The sequence below is a fragment of the Thermobia domestica genome, chromosome 2 (assembly GCF_964235325.1).
Source record: "Thermobia domestica chromosome 2, izTheDome1.hap1.1, whole genome shotgun sequence".
Taxonomy (NCBI): domain Eukaryota; kingdom Metazoa; phylum Arthropoda; class Insecta; order Zygentoma; family Lepismatidae; genus Thermobia; species Thermobia domestica.
The window spans coordinates 110,460,866-110,475,488 of NC_137455.1; positions in this window are offsets into that span (position 1 = coordinate 110,460,866).

A 14,623-nucleotide genomic window follows, 5' to 3' on the forward strand; every position below is an offset into this window, starting at 1 on the left:
AGCCTAGCCGCATAACTGTGGGACGTAAAACTTAAAGGATTTATTTTTCCACCTATTACGATGAAGGAAATACTAAAATATACCCACTTCAAGCCTTTTATTATGACACTAGCAAGATGACGTTAAATATAACATAAAATTATCAGTAGCTCTAATACTTTACTTTAAGGAGTTTGGTTTAGTTCAACTTATTCATATCATATACATACAGTATTTACCATGTTTGTCGTGTGTCGTCCATCTATCCAGGAGACCAAAAAAAAAAAAAAAAAAAAAAAAAAATCACTTGTAGGATCATCATTAATTTTGCCCAGAGTGTAGAGGATCAAAAGCTAACAATGAAGTTCGTTGATGGACTTGCTATTCAAACTCGAAGTGGTAGAAATCAACCATTTCCGGTTTTTACATTGACAGTATTCGGCAAAAATGGTAATAGGAAGTGAGAAGCGGTTTCTTATAATCCATTAAGCGGCCCAAGAATACATTTTATCTGCGTCCTTAATTCTCATATTAAAACTTGAAGTATAGAGGTAACCAAGAAAGTTCTGTCGCTTTTTCATCCATTACCTTCGAACATCGATATGTCACTTATAGGCGTACTTGGAAGATCAAAACTACTCCCCATCCGCATCGACGACCTTCTACCAACTTTCTGGAAGGCCATGAATTCCATCGCGGTAGAACTTGGTGGGCCGTGAAGTGAAGAAGGTATCAAGTACATCTTGCACCTTTACTAGGGATTTGAACTAGCGTCCTCTAGGTGATAATCGGATGGGCAATGTCCGGGAAGTATGGCGGATGCAATAGTGTTTCCCATCTAAGGCGCAGAATGCTGTCCTGGGTTATCCTAGCCACGTGGGGATTAGCGTTGTCCTGTAAGAGAAGGACCCCTTTGCGATTCAGAAGTGCTGGCTCCAGAGTTTTGAGTTTTTCTTGAACGCGGCTCAACTGCTAACAGTACACATTTGCATTGATGCTCGGATCAGCTGGTAGCAGTTCCAGATGCACGATGCCGCGAGCAGTCCACCAAGCACACAGGAGGACCTTCTTCTGGTGCAGTGCTGGTTTTGACTGTTTTGGAATCGGGTCATGGGATGCTATTCAATGACGACTACGCCCTAGAGCTTCGTAAAGGACCCACTTCTTATCACATGTCAACACCCTGTCCAGAAATGGTTCGTTCCTCAGACGGAACAGCAAAGAAACATAGGTGTCTGCTCGCGTTGTCTTCTGGCGATCTGGCCCGGAGTCAAACCATGTGGGACACATCGATCCAACTTGTAGTGCTTCCCAAATTGATGGATGTGCTGGCGAATGGTTTCTCCACTCACACTGAATTGTAGTTTCAGTTTCTCACATATCTGGCCACTGTTCGCCTCAATTGCTGCCTGAAGATCTTCATTTTGTACATGTGTTAGTCTTCCGGCACGTGATGGGTCTTCGAGTGTTTCGTCACCGTCCTTAAACTTGTTAAACTACTGCTGCACTGTGTAGTAGTCACGACACCCTCACCAAAGGCCCGGCATATCTTCCGGCCCGCTGCAGCGGCGTTTGACCCCAGTTTGAACTCGTACAGCATACACACCCTTATGACGCTGTGTGAAGGTTCCATGTTAACTCTGTCCATACACAAGTTCACGGTGTAACTGAACCACCATAACTAGGTAGTATGTTGGCTATACCCACACCAACAACTGACCTTCGCCTTATTTCCATTCACATTCAACTGACGGTATGAGGGCCGTGCACACACAGACCTCCACAAAAGTGACATAACTTTCTTGGTTAGCTTTATATTAGAAATCACTGCTACTTCCTTTTAATATTGATCTACATAAAACAGAAACGATATGAGATAGAAGAAGCATTTTTTGAATTAATTTAGCGTTTCAAGAATATGTACCATCTGCTCTTTCATCCCTCTATTCAGAGTGGAAGTGGTAGAAATCAACCACTTCCACTTATAACTTCGAACACTATAGAGTAAAATCGGCAATAGATAGCAAGTAGCGGTTTTCTGCCGCAAGAATATATATTCTACCTCCACTCTAATTTCTCTACTAGAAACCGGAAGTGGTAAATATCTACCAATTCCGTTTCAATATTAGTTGAGGAAATATCACGCCATATAAACTAAATTATGCTATTTGGTGTCAATTATGTAAACTTAAGACCACACACTAAAGAAATTATATAGGCTATATATATATATTGTGGATCCTATTATACGATCGTTTACTTGTGATATAATGACTTCTAACGTTTAAATCTTGATAGAAAGAAAGTGATAAATTTCCTTACTTAAGAATTGTTTGAGATTGTGCTGTTTTTATACTTGTTAAAATAATTATGAATCAAAAGAACATAGAAGCTTTTATAGCGCTGTGGTGTTATAGTCATATTTTAAAGTGGAATACGAATGTGATAGTACGGGAGACTTCCAAACTGTCGGGATCCAACATTAAACCCGAAAGAGCTAGTTTGATTTGAATTTCAGTTTAGCATCCCTTTCAACAGCGAGGTTATATCAGACATTGACCTACAGCTTGACGTGGGATCCGAACCAAGTCAATAAATAACGGGTGAAACGGCCAAATTCCTTCCTCCTCTGATTCAATGAGGCGCAGTACATGGAAAACTACACTCACCCATCCTTTTAACGCATTGAAAGGGAGGTAATAGTAATCCGATGTTGGCAGTGGTCCGGGAATATCTACAATTACATTACTAAACAAGTAGAAAAAATATAGTGCTGCACTTCAAGTACTGTACAAATCAGTTATTTTCACTATCCAATCTGACAATGTAAAATTCCTGACACTTTAAATATAAACCATCACACAACAAATTTAACATTTTAAGTTTGAAATAGAGAACTTTCAGGCTGAATTGGCTGCTCTAGATTTTGTGCGTTGCTTCTGAAGATCATTAAATGGAGGTTCGCAAAATCGAGGAATGAGTGTATCCGTTAAGAAGCTAAATTTCTGGATGATGGGGTAGAGAGATCTGGCATTATTTATTTTTGGTAGGTTTCAAAGACATGAACGATAAAAAAAAACCTTATAGTGGTTGTTTTTTATTAAGCCTCAAACTTATAAAAATTACAATAAAAGATTGAATTGCAGTTTTTCCTTAAATTTCTGGAAGAAAAAATCTTTAAAGAGCAACTGGATCAAAGACAAAGAAGGTAGAAGAACCGTATTTAAGTGAAAATAAAGTGAAGGAAACACTGCTTTCCTTACCTAGCAGATGTGTTATTTGGAACTGAAAATGTGAAATTTGGAACCTTGCACTTTGGTTAAGAGAGTAAGTTATTAAATTACTTGGCTCAATGGTGTAGCTTTAGCTCTCTCCCCTTGAGCATAATATTATGGAAAAATAAATATTTACTATATTAAGATATATACACAAAAATCACACATATAATAAAAGGAAAGGAAGTTGAGCTCTTGAAACACCCCTTTCATGGAATTCTGCGTACGCCACTGACTTGACTCATCTATCAGGATTAAAATATCACATATGGAAGAACTAAGTAATTCTGGTTTCGTTACACATAAACATTTATTTGTATACGTTAGCTAATGTTATTTGATATAAACACATCTGACTGCTTATAGTTTCTAAAAGACCGATCCTTGACAGAAGATTTCATTATTTCTTTATAACCACGAAAAATGTTTTTCAATTGTTACTTGGTGATACATAAGCCTAGTTAGCAACGCTGCCTGCCCACTGACCAAGATCCCACGTGAGGTGTGCAGACGACGACCTAAAACTACTCAAGAAAGTATAACGCTTAAGTGATTGGTTGATGCACACTCTACGTCACATACTTTACCCCTTTGTATATTTCTCATTTGGAAAGGAAGGACGCTCGCTGGAGAAAAAAAACTGAAAAAAAAAAGTTCGTGAGGTACGGCGTTCATAGTCCTTTTTATTACGCTACACAGTTATTCCGCTACTTGTTCAGCTGATGGATGGATCTCGCCAAAGATATACTATTATCTTCCGTCTAACTACCAAGGACGTTGGCGGTACAACGAAATATTAAGAAGAAGAAGAATTAGAGACGGCTGTTTGGCATTCAGCCTACAAAACACGCGGAGGTTTCACTTTTGGTTGCTTGAAATTCAATCTCGCTGGTTTGGCTGGTCATGGAAGACGAGTACTTCCGTCTTCTGTTCAAACGGTTTGAACTACTGAAAGAAAAATGTGGAAAACAATTTCAATTTCTTTCAATATATGACTACACTGGACATTTTTGGAATTACATTAGAAGATGAACCAGTTCAGCCGTGGTTTATTCTGGTTTATCGCATTTTCTCTTTCACGAGTAATGTCAAGATCGTATGAAAAAAAAAAGTGACTTTCTGAACATATTTTGCTGAGAATTTTCAGCAAATTTCGTTACTCAAACGCATTTTTTTTTTGCTCCGTTTTATCAGACAGACATCGGGATGGCGTCTTGTTCAAAGTTACGATTATTATTTATTTATTTTTATTCTGAACTTACCTATAGCTCATCCTGGTGATGCTTCCATTAAAAAAAAAAAGTCCAGGGAACGTAGAACAAAACAAAATCTGATGGAGCTGCCATTATTTGGACATTGTTTGGTAGAATGCCCTGTACAAGGGTGAGATGTAATCTAACTTTGCTATTAGCGACAGGTTTATTCGTATTCGGTCGGAGAGAACCAAGGTCCCGGAACTATGCCTGGAAGACAGTGGTGCTGGTTGTCCTAAGAATCATATATTCCTTCTCTACTGTTTTTTTTTTTTTTTTTTTTTTGCTGTGTGTGTGTGTGTGTAAATTTCATACCGTCATTTATAGATCATTTTCAATTTGATGGGAATTGGTCACATGGCATTAAAAGTTAATTTATACTTTATGATAATTTTTCTGTCAAACCGTTTTTTATAAAAACCGGGAACTGGTTTCTAGAAAAATCGACGTTTCGATTTTATCCAAAACCGGTTCGATTTTATCACTGAAACCGGCTTCGGTTTCCTCCAAAACCGGTTTCGGTTTTCTTCAAAACGGTTCGGTTTTCACGGAAACTGGTTTCGGTAAAAACTTTTGGAAAGCACATAAAACTATTTCTGTGGAAATTGAATCGGTTTCCGGAGAACAACGAAACACTAATCTGGCTTGGTTGATCAAATTTTGGAAGAAACCGGAACCGGTTTTGAAGGAAATCGGATCCGGTAAAAAACGAACCGGTTTTGGAGAAAACCGATAACCGGTTTCGGAGAAAGACCAAACCGTTTTTAAGAAAAATTTAAAAACAGGTTTCGATTTTCTAAAAAACGAAAACCGAAAAACCGTTTTTTGTGCCCACCACTACACAGCACAGTTAACTCTGAAGGTGTGACTTCATCTTTATAAGCGCCTTTACCTCTGTGGAAAAAAATAAACTAATATCCTAATATTAAATTTAGTCTTGAATTTGTAGTCGAAATTCATTATGTTCGATTGGATTAGGTTTGAGTTAAGCAACCCCTTAAGCAGTAAGGCTGTATGAGACGTGGGATCCAAACCACATGAGCTCTCATTGGGAATATTACCAGGTCTCCCACACCGAAGACGCGTGCGCTAACCGCGTAGCCACAAAGGAGCTCTCATCAGTTGCTAATTCTGATTAGGAAGTATGAAATTTCAATGTTAGTTTCTTCTTTGCGAGCAACGGAAGTGAATAATGCAGTTTTATTAGGACCTTGTTTTGTCACAGAAAATATTTATAAAATGAAATGAAATCTTTAAGTTTTACGTCCCACGGATATGCCGGTTAGGCTAAAGGAGACGGTGATGATGAGAGATGAGTGAAATGGTGGAATGAAGAAAGTGGGAGGAAACGGAAGAACTCCTAGAAAACCCACGAGCACGGTGTTTGTCAGAAAACTTATCGAAGGGAAGGTCGTGATTGTATAGAAACACTGAAACTAGATTGGAATTATGTTTCCTAGATATACTGTCAGAAAACCTCCAAAAATACCTGAAAACAATAAGACTAGATCGAGCGAAAAGGCCGTGGAGAGGGCAAGAGACCACCTGCTACTCGGAAACTCTTTCATGCAATGTTCGGTTCAGTATTCGAAGCATAATTTTTCTGCATGCGATACGTGACTAATAGTTACGTACTTCTCATACCTAAGAAAATTAAAAACACATAATATAAACTAAAAATATTTGGAAAAATTATGAATAGAAAATAAATAGTTCTCCAACATTTCGTTATAATCAAGTGCGCACTCAGAATTCTTTTGTTGACAGGGATCCAAGCTTGGGAGTGGGGTGGGAAGGGTTTCAATACTACAAGCCACTACGTCTATGTTGTAGTCAACAGGTATTATTCTACACCCGAAAAGACGATAAGTAATTGTAAAATACTTCCACCTATATTTTCAGAAAAGAAATGATAGAACTAGATTGCTTTCATAAGAGAAAGAGTACGGATGAAGTGTAAGATCAAATTTTCATGCTACATCAATCATTTCCCTGTTAAACAAGTATAGTTTTACTTAAGAAGTGTACAAATGTATGTTGAGTTAGGAAGTTTTCTTGGAGGGGGGGGGGTCCGGACCCGATGGATCCCTCTTACGGGTGCGCTCTTGGCTGTAATATAAATAACAATATTTTGACGAACAAACTGCATTATACGTTATTTATTTATTTATGTACCAACTTTCGCTTGATGCAGCGTGCTTTATATATATTTCCACATATGGGAAATATGTTCAAAGACCTTTGGCGTTAAATTATTAATAAATAACACATACAATATATTGAAAAAGGCCAATACAGCGCCAGAAACTCGTTGTGTCATTCTCTGTAACTCAAAGACGTATATTGTTAAGATTCTTGGAGAGAAACTAAACTGTAGGAAGTGTAAAGAAAAGAAAATTGCCTGAGTATTGACATTCATTAGGACAGGTTAATTAAGTTGCTGTAATTAAAGAATATAGAATAGAAAAGGATGTTTTAAATGAATGGTCAGCATTCTTTATCAATACCTATTCTGTTGTTTCGTTATTTCTATGCATATACAAGAGGAAATTTTTCCTTGCATGAATGAATTGCTTTATGCCTATACTTTTTCTTTTTCTTAACCACATTGCGTTAACAAAACAGTTCTTTGTATTTCCTGCCGAGACCTCTTCAAGATTCGTGCCTTCTAAAGTTACCATTGAACCATTGAAGTTACCAAACCATTGTCGTGATTGGTTTTCTGTTGCAAAAGGTTTTGGAATATACGAGTTCGGAGTTTGATGTGAAAGATAACTTTGTGTTGTCGATTTTCCGCTGCGTTTACAAAACGTGTACATCTTTTCAATCACGTTGCCAAAGGAAAATAAAATTCAAGTGAATGTCGAAGGTTCAAGAGAGAAACAAAATACAGCATTCATGAAAGTGAACAGTCTTCTTATACAATTCGTATTAAAAATAAATAAATAAATTTTGCTTTTGTTTATTACTATATTTACATGATAAGTTATTTCAAGATTGTTTATATTAGTGACGCCACGTGTAGTAGAAGCAAGCAAATGTTTTTATTATTAATAATAATACCTTTTCAAGAAGAGATTTATCGCTGTACCTTGCAGTACTATTTGAATCCAAATAAGTTATAATAATTCTTTAAACACACGTCAGAATTATAAAAATCGATTTATGTCTGTGTGTGTGTGTGTGTGTGGTACTTTATTTCTTAGGCAACTACTGCCCGGATCTGAGCCAAAATTGGTGGGCAAGTAGCTCATGGCCAAAGGTATAAAGATAGCAATATTTGATGACCAGTCTCGGCTAGGGATAGGCTTGGCACAAATTCTATGTGGTACTACATTTTCGGCCGGATCTGAACAAAAATTGGTGGTCACGGGATAAAGATTGCCGATTTCGGCCTCAGTATTTCGGGGTCGATGTCGGCCAGAGATAAGCTCTGCTCGGCACAGCTTTTCACCCTGAAAGCTTCTGAGTTTGGATCACATAGGGTTGCTTTTAATAACATAACAGTTCGTTCTTGATAAAAGGTGATAAAAGAAGGTGGGAAAAACCTAATAATGTATTGTAGATAAGTGGATGATTGTTTAGGAATATGGAAAGGAACAAGGAAATAATTATAAAAGTTTGTAAAGAGCATTAAAAATGAAGAGAATGGAATAAACAGAAACATAAGTAGAAAAGAACAATATGATAAATTACCTGGACATGACAATAGAAGAAAGAATGGAAGATTGACTACAAGATGGTATAGCAAAGAATGTGCGGCAGAGATATACTGTCATAAAAGAAGTGATGTAGATAATAGCACAAAAGGAAACTTCATAAGAAATATGGAGAGGAGAATAGAACAAATTGATAGTGAAGAATAGAGAAAGAAAGAAGACAGAAAAATTTCACAATTTACTAGAAAAGAATGGGTACAACAAAAAGAAGGTAAAGAAAAGCAGTACAGACGAGGAAAGAACGAAAGAAAGGAGAAAAGAGAAAAAGGGAAAGAGGAGAAAAAATGGCATGAGATAAAGAACATTGGAGAAAAGACAAAGATACTGAAGATTCTTATCAAGAAAAGGAGGTGTGAACACATACAGAAAAGGAAGAAAAGAAAATTAGGAATAAAGACATAATCAAAGAAGATAAAGGAGTAGTGTATGAAGTGAAGTGTAAAAATTGTAATATGATATGCAATGGAGAAATAAGGAGAAAGCTTAAAGAAAGAGTAAAACAACATAGGGATGATGTGAGACTTAAAAGACAGAATAACGCCATATACAAATATATTAAAGAAACAAGACATAACATAGATTGGGAAGGGGTCCAAGGTCTAGGAAAAGAGAATGGAACAATAATCAGAAAATAGAAAGAAGCGCTAACGATTAAGAGAGAAAGAAGTAAAAGATTAAGGAACTGGACAAATGGACTTCAAATACATGACTTATGAGATAGTTTGTTAGAACGAATGGAAGAATAAAAATCACGGATATGAAAAATTATTAAGAGAAGCAATAAAATTAAAATTATATGATAGAACATTAAATTAAGAAGAAACTTCAAAATTAACTGATGTTTGAAATACTCTATTAAAATAATAATAATAATAATAATAATAATAATAATAATAATAATAATAATAATAATAGTGAAAGAGAAAAGTAAAAATAATAATGATTATAATAACTGTTATACTAAAAGTTTGAAACAGTAAACTATAACAACGCCTGATCGTTACATATTAAAAATTTAAAATTATAAAATAAAACAATTAAAATTATAGAACAATATTAATTTAATGTTACGAAGATACTTTTGCTAGTTAACGTCTGATGAAGATAACGTTAAGTTATTGAAACTGTTACGAGTTACTTTAATTTTAATAAATATTTTACTCTGGTCAGAAAAGTATTAAGTGTTTAAGGTTATGTTGTATGAGTGGCGTGATAGGAAGAGCATCGTGCAGCGCCTGGGCAGAACGCTAGGCTCGAACTACATTGTAGACAATTAGTGCGAGTCCACCTAACAATTCAAAAGAAACGGTCTGAACTGGTCAACAGAAAGGGTGTTGTATACCATGCTGAAAACACCAGACCACATACAACTTTAACGACCCGTCAGAAATAGAGACAACTTGAATGGGAGGTTTTTAAACATTCATCGTACAGTTCAGACCTGACACTGTCAGACTATCATTTGTTTTAGTCTCTGCAAAACTCCCTGAATGGTGAATGCTGAGTAAATTTGTGTGATTACTACAGTAACAAGATTAACTAAATACTATTAAAATCAGAGTTAAGCAAAGAATGACAACCAAAATAGAGTCTCAATTTGTATTAAGATCTTGTGGACAAGGTTGTCCTTATCAGAACAATCAAATTGACGAGACACAGAGAACGATAATAATAATAAATAACCCCCCCCCCCCAAAAAAAAAGAACTAGAGTCACAAGGTGCATTAAAAATTAATGATGCCATGATACTCTGTTAAAAGTTAAAATTCTCGCTCCATCTTTACGTAGAATGGAACCTTATGTGAATGCTACGATAATATTAAAATGTATTAGATTACAAGTTATCCGTACTAAAAAGGAAAGTGTAGTGAAATATCTAACTAGGAGACTTACGGAAGCGTAACTCACCGATTTAAATGAAAATTTGCATACTTATAGAACAGTAAAAATAATCGACAGCATTTTTTTAAATTTTGGTAATGGTGCGGGTTTAAGAGTAGAAACCATCCTTTGAACGTTAGGGGTGATCTCCAAGCATAGACAGAATGTAGAAGAAAACATACTGCCTGGGGTTTTTGCATCGACGGTTCATAACATCGACACCCAAAACATCTATATCGGAGTCATTGACAACCAATTCATCCACAACCAAATAATCGGTAACTAAAACATCGATAACCAAATCATTGACAGCCAAATCATCGACAACCAAAACTTCGAGGTACTGCGGATGCGGTATGAATGTGGATGCGATATTTTATTTCCAAGCAGACCTCTAGACCTCTAACTTGTTTTATCATCATTTCCGTCTGTAGCGGGACGCAAGGCTCCCCTTGGAATTTAGAAGAGTGTTCAATTCATATTATTGAGTCGATAAAGACTCAATAATAAAAATCAAATTACATCAAAAGAAATGCAGGGTACCTTCGTTATTAATCGCCCGATTTCAAATAAGGTATATTAAAATATACTGCATTATTACCTATCCAACCCATAGACGGTAAATTCCATCGTATTTTTGAACAAACGTTTTGATATATAAGCAGTTTTAAAGTTCCTGAAAGCAATAATTAGGACTTCAAAGGGACACATAGTGATCGAATTTGAACAAAAAGTCGTGAACCCTTTTATCTAGACGGTAAATATCATCGTGATTATTGACAACTTTTTGAGATTTTCAGGGTCTGAATTTTTCTGAAAATACTATTTGGAATCTCAGGAACACATACTGATCAAATTTGAACCGAAAAATCGTGCGCCTTTTTACCTATCCCGCTCATCGACCGTAAATTCCATCATAATTATGGAGAACTTTTTAAAGATCTCTGTGGTTTTAGATTTTCTGGAAACACTATTAGGAACCTTAGAAACATTTTAGAATCAAGTTTAAACTGAAAAACTGCGGTCACTGTTGTCTACTCTACCCATAAGTAGTAAATTTCATCTTAATTTTGGTCAACTTTTTGAGGTTTTCTAGGTATGAAATTTTCTGAAAACACTGTTTGAGACCTGAGGAACACATTGTGATCAAATTTGAACCGAAATGCCACAGACTCCTTTATTTATGTAAATACAAAGTTCGCAATGATAGTCAATTCTTCCTGTTCTGTCTACCCTTTTGAGTAGAATTTCCAAACTTCCTGTAAGTGAATCAAGGGTGAGGGGTATAATTCACAAAAGTAGTGCTAGTTGCCAATGTAAATAGTAAAGGTAAATACACCGTGGAACAAAAATGGATGTCTTTCTCAGAACCAGAATACTCTTCATGATCTCATATATTCCATTGAATACAATGTACTCACATTTCATCTCGAGTGTCTTCCGAAAATATATTACTGCAAGATTAACTTCACTTCGTTAGTAAGTGATTGAGGATACTATAGCATGGTGTCTTCCTGCTCACTGGAATCTTGATGTTTTACATAATCTGTGGAATTATTGAATACCTGCAAAGTGAAGATTCGTATATTCTACATTAAAAAAAATCGTGTATAATAAAGGCAGAAAAACTCAAACAATTATGTTATTGCTTTGAAGCTTAACACTAGTCCTTGCAATTAGAATTAAGGTTCACACACACACACACACACACACACACATATATATATATATATATATATATATATATATATATATATATATATATATATATATATATATATATATATATATATATAAGAAATTCATAGAAAACATGAGAAAATCCAATTAAAAGTGTATTCAATAAATGTGCAAAATTGGGCATACCCTATACAATTGATGACAGTGAATGATATAATTGAGAATTAAGAAAAGATTAATGATTGTTTTAAATAATTTTACTTTCCTGCTTTTGTTAATTTTGCATTTTCAAATTTATTTTCTTCCCTGAATGAATGATTGGAGGCATTATCCAAATTACTTTTTTTTTTTTTTTTTAGCCAATAGCTATCTTACGAGATCAACAGCTTAGGTACTCTAAATTGATAATTCCTATTATGCAAGAAGTATAATACATTTAAAATGTCCTGGTGTTAGGTTCTATAGTTTCATAAACATTTTAAAGAAATTAAACAAATCATAATAAAGATCATTCAAATCTTACTAGCAGACATGGTAAAGTAATATAACTTCTTTTTCAGTTACTATAACAATTACCTCGTAAAGTTCAAATGTATTAGAAAAAATATTTTAAATTATAGTTAGTGAAAATGCAAAATCAAATGATTTCGTAGGGTAACAAACAAACGAAGACTGGAAACGCTGGTTTTCTTTCAGGAAATTTTATCTGGAACGCAAAATTAAAATGTAGGGGGCTAAAATGAGACGCAATTTGCCAAAGAACGTTCCCTGCGAATGGGTGACTTATAACTGCAATTAATCTTAAGTGTGGGAGATGCAGTTGGGTATTTCCAGGGTTCAAAGCCCTTCGGAAGAAACACTATTACCATACAAATATCAGTTGGCAAGTTTTCCCGTTCCGATGTTGGATATTGGTTAAAATGGAAAAAGTGTTTTTCAAGCTCAATAGGTAATAACATTTTATCATCTTTAAAAATTATAAGATCCTTATTGACGATGTTTTCGTTATCGATGTTCCTGGCGTGTTGGGAATATATTGCAGCGTCGGTATTTTGGCTCCGCATTTTACGTACTATTGGCTTCATGATTTTCAATATTATATACTATTCATGTTTTACTTGTCAACTTTATGTACTGTCGAAATTTTAGCTGACAACGTTACTATTTATGTTTTGGTTACCAATGCTACAGATGTCGTAATATTGAAGTCAATTTTTGGTTATCTGTTTTGGATATTATGCACTTTCTTTGTTTTGATTGTAAATGATTTAGTTGTCGACGACTTGTTTGTCAATGATTTGAGTGACCATGTTTAGCTGTCGGTGTTTACTTGTCAATGTTTTAGATGTCGATGTTTAATTTTCAATAGTTTACTGCCTTTTTATTTCAAGTGTATCCTTGCTGGCGCTGCTGTCGATGTGTTTTCCTGTACCTCCCTCGAAAGAGGAGGGACAAGTTGCTGTTGCCGATAACTTTAAATTGTTGGATGCGAAAGCGTTATCACAATGAATTATTTCACGCAATTCGCTGTGCACTGTTTTGTTAGCCATTCTAAGTAGACTACGATCTTCACTTGCCAAGACCAAGGGACTGAATGACAAATTGGCAACACAGCTGAGGTCATTCACTTCTTTCCCCTAAGTAATGGAAGGGTTTCCTCCGTAAGAGGTTGGCAGTGATGGAGCCGAAGTATGTTTTACATATTTTCCGAGAGCATACGAAACAGAAAGGCTCTAGCTGTCGATGGATTTGGTTGTCGATATTTTGGGTGTAGATGGCTTGGCTGTGGATGATTTCGTCGTCGATATTTTAGGTGTCGATAAATAAGTGGTCTATGACTGTCGATGTTTCAGGTGTCGATGATCTGGCTGTCCATGATTTGGTTGTCGATATTTTAGGCGTCGACGAATTGATCGTCAATGTTTTAGATATTGATAAATTAGTTATCGATGTTTTGGTTGTCTATTTTTTACCTGTCGATGTTTTGGATGTCGATGATTGGCTGTGGATGTTTTGACCGTCGATGATTTGGGTGTCGATGGTTTGGATGTCGATGTTTTGGTTATCGATGATGTCGACAGATTAACCATAATGTCAGGAATCATGCTAGGCGTATAGCCTAACGTCAAGGAGCCCCTAAAGCGTTTAGCGATATAAGTATAAAATGTATTTTGAGCAATTCTACTAAGTTTTCCTTAAATCATGTTTACATTCATCGAGTATTATTTTGCTACACTAAAAATTGTAATTTTAACTTATTTATTTATTTACATGTAATGTTAATACACATATGAAAGTAAGTAATGGCTATATGTAATATCTCTTATCGTAACTAGACATAAGTTAAAAAAAGAAAAGGTTTTAATAAATATCATCAGAGAGTTCGTGTAGCAATATTTTAAGAGGTAGATTCAGAAGAAGAAATTCAATGAATGTACTCACAATAACAAGAATACAATAGTATTGTAAAGATCGTATCATTAAAAGTACTAAATTTTTAGAATTAAACCTTAAATGATATACTTTACTGCATAACTGTGAATTTTGAAAATGTCTTTTTTTTTTTTTTTGTTTATTAATTCTTCACATTCGCAAAACTTAAAAAAAAAATCATCTTTCGCCATGCCTACTGAATACAGTAGACTACACTTTTATCGTTCTTAGCCCTTTAAGTATATACTGTCTAATATTAGGTCTTAAAACACTAAATTGCTGCTGGACACCAACATGTTTCATGACTGGAAAGAAGAAAGTGATGAAATTAGGAGCAAGTAGCTTCTACGAAAATCTGTGAGTGGATTTTCTGTAAAAGAGAATTTAAAAAATGAGGACAGTG